The following is a 4,287-nucleotide window of genomic DNA, read 5'->3' on the forward strand; positions in this document are numbered from 1 at the left end:
CCCAAAGCCCCATCGCCTCAGGGGCCGGACCCGGCCCCTGCTCGGCGTCCCGCCACAATCGCTCGCACGCCCGAGCAGCATCTCCTTCTCCCCCACCGGAGGGAGGAAAGAGCGCGCGGGCGCCCGCTCGCCTAACACTCCCCGCGCCACTCAGCGCTGGGGACGACAACGCGACCCGCTCCCCCCCGGAGAGGGGACGGGCAACGCTGCCGGGCTCACCGCCTCGATCCCCCGAACGAAGCAACACCGTTCTTCCCTTCAGGCACTCGCCTCGGAAACCCCCGCAGACGGGGCGAGACCGACAGCGAGGCGGCGGCCGGCCGCGGCAGCGGCACCGGGACCGGGAACAGCACACACCGGCTCAGCCTCAGGCACCTCAGGAAACGACCCGGAGCGCCCCAGGAGCACCGAAGCAGAGGCGCGCCGTCGCGCCGAGGGAGCACGGCGGCAGCCCTCCCCGACGCGGGGAGGGCCACACACACGGCCCTTGGCCGCCCAGAGCGGGCGGCGGGCGGGAAGCACCCGCTACGTCAAAGGACCCCGGGAGCGAGGTCGAGGCCGGATTCCGCACCCCCGCCCTTCCCCGCACCGCGAACGGGCGGGGAGGCAAGGCGAGGGGCCCGCGGGCAGGACGAGAAGAGCTGGCCCATTCGCCATGAATGTCCGTCCCTCGCCTGGCGCGGCTTTGGTCCAGCCCAGGAGAGCGCAAAGTCACCACATCGATCAGCAGAGTGGGCGGGAGAGACCCGGGGAGCAGGGGGAGACCCGGCGAGGACCGCTTCTAAGAGGAGCCTGATACGGCCTCGCCGGCCCCACACCCCAGGGAGAGCGGCCGACGACACGGAACGGGGAACGCCTGACACGCGGCTCGGAGCCATGGAAGCTAGCGTCGTCACACCGCCCTCGGCGCCCGCAGCGGGGAGCGCACGGGCGGTAAAGGACCACCCGCCACCTCCCCCACCGCCCTTCCGGCGCCAGGAGACCGGCCGGCCGGAGGTGGCACCACCGCGAGGGCGCTCCAGGTGCACCGAAGAGCCGTCGCACGCAGGCCCAAGGCAGGCGGCTCAAGAGGGAACGGGTCCGGGCCACCCCATCAGCCCAGAGCCCCGCACGCACCCGGAGGCCCAAGCTCCCTCCCTCCCTCTGGCGGCACACGCCAGAGGACACCGTGTCAGCACCTACCCGATGGCAGAAAACGGCCAACTCGGGCCAAAACAACCGCGACCGGGGCAACGGGGAACAGTTCACTCACCACTGCCGCCTTCCCCGAAGAGAGTCACGGTCGGCGGACCGCGAAATCGAGCCCATCACCGAGATCCAGAGCCCCTAGGGACAACTGGTCGACCCTCGTTGACGAAGGCGCAAGCAAGAGGCGGGGACCACCATCCCCAACGAGCAGGATCGGGGGGCGGCCGGGGAACACGCTAAGACCCACCACCGAAGGACGCCGCGCACAGCCATCGGGACAAGCCCCGGGCAGCGGCCCCCAAAGAGGGAACGCGGCAAGGCCGGGCCAGCACACCCCTCCGGCCCGCCCGGCGCAGCTCCGCGGCCAAAACCCACGAGAGAGAGGGAGAGGAAGCGGGAGAAAAAGAAGACAGAAGTCCCGGCGGCCGACCCAGACCGGGCAAAGCGAAGCCCGCGCCACCGAAGGAACCGCTCAAGACCGCCACCCGAGGCGCCCGCGGCCCGGACCGAGCAGGGAGAGAAGACAACCGACACACACACACACTAAGCCCGCCGGTCCAATATCCCGCCAACGGGCCACAACGGCCCAGCCCAGCGCGACCGAGACAGTTCCGCCGGCGCCGCCCAGCTCCTGGAACTCCGTCTCGGCCACCGCCGCCGAATATCACGCCTTGGCGACTTCCGATGAGAAGACGCTCCCATAAAAGCGGCCACCAGGGGGAGCTCGACAACCGTCAACCAAATCCGGAGGAAGGGACGCGGAACCTCGGTCGGCGTCAGCGGGATCCGCTCCGCAGGGGTCGTAGAAAGTCACCCGGACACGTCCCACCAGTCGGGTCGCCCCGCCAGGGCCCCCCACACACACACACAGCGGCGGGCGCGAGACGCAGGCAGGTCGGCCCAGCACCCCTAGAGAACCCGGCGGGGGACACGGGCGGTGTGGGACTTCAAAACCGAAACCACCACGGTGAAGCCACTGTTAAGACAGGCAGATTGCTAGGCCACGGTCGGATCCATCCAGAGAATGGAGGAATGGACACAAACGTGTAAAAACCCGTTGAAATCGGCTGCTTGGGAATTTGATCTGCTGGTCTTTGGGCTTGGGGTTCCCGCCTGTTTCCGTACCCCCCCCAAAAAAAAAAAAATGGGAAGATGAACAGCCTCTGAGAATCCTCCCTCCTCTCTGTCTGTGGTTCAGTGGCAGAGGGCCGGCCTAGCACATAGGAGGCGCTGGGTTTGAGCCTTAGCGCGGCATACAAAAAGGAACAAGTCGAAAGAAGGCGTGCTGTCCACCTACAACTACTCCAAAAATGAAAAAAAAGAATACTGATCATGATAGGAAAAAGGATTTTTCCTTGTGGAGTTCTATTTTGTCTGTCTGGCCGCATTATCTTTTTTTTTTTGTCTGTTTGTTTGTTTGTTTGTTTTGTTTTGTTTTAAGAAAGAGTGAGAGAGAACTTTGATATTTACTTTTTAGTTTTCGGCGGACGGACACAACATCTTTGTTTGTATGTGGTGCTGAGGGACGAATCCCGGCCGCACGCATGCCAGGCGAGCGCGCTGCTGCTTGAGCCACATCCCCAGCCCCTTTTTAAACTTTTACTTATTTTTCTTTTTTAAAGACCGGGGGGGGGGGGGGGGAGAGAGAGAGAGAGAGAGAGAGAGAGAGAGAGAGAGAGAGAGAATATTTTGAATATTTTTTATGTTTGTTTTTCAGTATTCAGTGAACACAACATGTTTATTTTATGTGGTGCTGAGGCTGGAACCCAGCAGGACAGAGGAGCGCGTTACCACTTGAGCCACATCTCCAGCCCATGAATTCTTATTTGTATTTGTGTCTTTATTTATCTTTTTTTTTTGGGGGGGGGGTGCTGTTTCTGTTGCTGCTGCTGTTGTTGTTTTCCCTAAGAAATGAGCATATTCTTGAATGGCAAGTCATTTTCCATTGGGTCACAGAGCCAAATTTTACCTTTAGGCACTTGGTAATCAGAAGCTGTAACAGGGCTCTAAGAGCGGCTGCCTCGGCTACAAAGTGTGGGCCCTTGCCCCAGAGCGAAACAACAACAACAACAACAACAACAACAACAACAACGGGGGTGGGGGGGGACAGAAAGCAAAAAGAAAAAAAAAAAAGAATCGAACAAAAAATCCAATCAATCCATGGGCCAAGGACCTGAACAGATACTTCTCAGAATTGGATTAAGACGCTCCTATAAAAGCGGCCACCAGGGGGAGCTCGAAAACCGTCAACCAAATCAGGCTGAAGGGACGCGGAACCTCAGTCGGTCGGTGTCAGCGGGATCTGCTCCGCAGGGGTCGTAGAAAGTCACCCGGGCACGTGCCACCAGCCGCCGCCTCTCCCCCTCCCCCAGGGTCCCCCGCAGCAGCGGGAGGCGCCGGCAGTCTGCCCAGCACCCCTAGAGAATCCGGCGGGGGACACGGGGCGCTGTGGGAGTTCAAAACCGAAACCACCACGGTGAAGCCACAATTAGACAGGCAGACTGATAGGCCACGGTTGGATCCATCCAGACGATGTAGGAATTGACAGAAACATGTAAAAATCAGTTTGAAATCGGTTGCTTGGGAATTTGATCTGCTGGTCTTTGGGCTTTGTGTTTCCTCCTTTTTCTGTACAAAAAAAAAAAAAATTGGAAGATGACCAGCCTCTGAGAATCCTTTCTTGTCTAGGGGCTGTCTATGTCTTTGGGTCAGTGGCAGAGGGCCGGCCTAGCACAGAGTCTGAGCCTTAGCACGCCATACAAAAAGGAACAAATCGAAAGAAGGTGTGCTGTCCACCGACAACATACTAGGAAACAGGAGAAAAAAAAAAAAAAAGAATACTAATCCTAATAGGAAAAAGGATGCTTCCTTGTGGAGTTCTATTTTGTCTGTTTGGCCATTTTATCTTTTTTTTTTTTTTTTTTAATCTATCAATATCACAGAGCCAAATTTTACATTTAGGTACTTAGTAATCAGAAGCTGTAACAGGGCTCTAAGAGAGGCTGCCTTGGCTAAAAAGCATGGTCTGTTGCCCTAGACTGAAACACCACATGTTCTGGGATAAATAAAGCTGGATAAATAAAGCTTGCCATCTCTACC

Source organism: Urocitellus parryii, unplaced genomic scaffold, assembly GCF_045843805.1.
Source record: "Urocitellus parryii isolate mUroPar1 unplaced genomic scaffold, mUroPar1.hap1 Scaffold_420, whole genome shotgun sequence".
Classification (NCBI taxonomy): domain Eukaryota; kingdom Metazoa; phylum Chordata; class Mammalia; order Rodentia; family Sciuridae; genus Urocitellus; species Urocitellus parryii.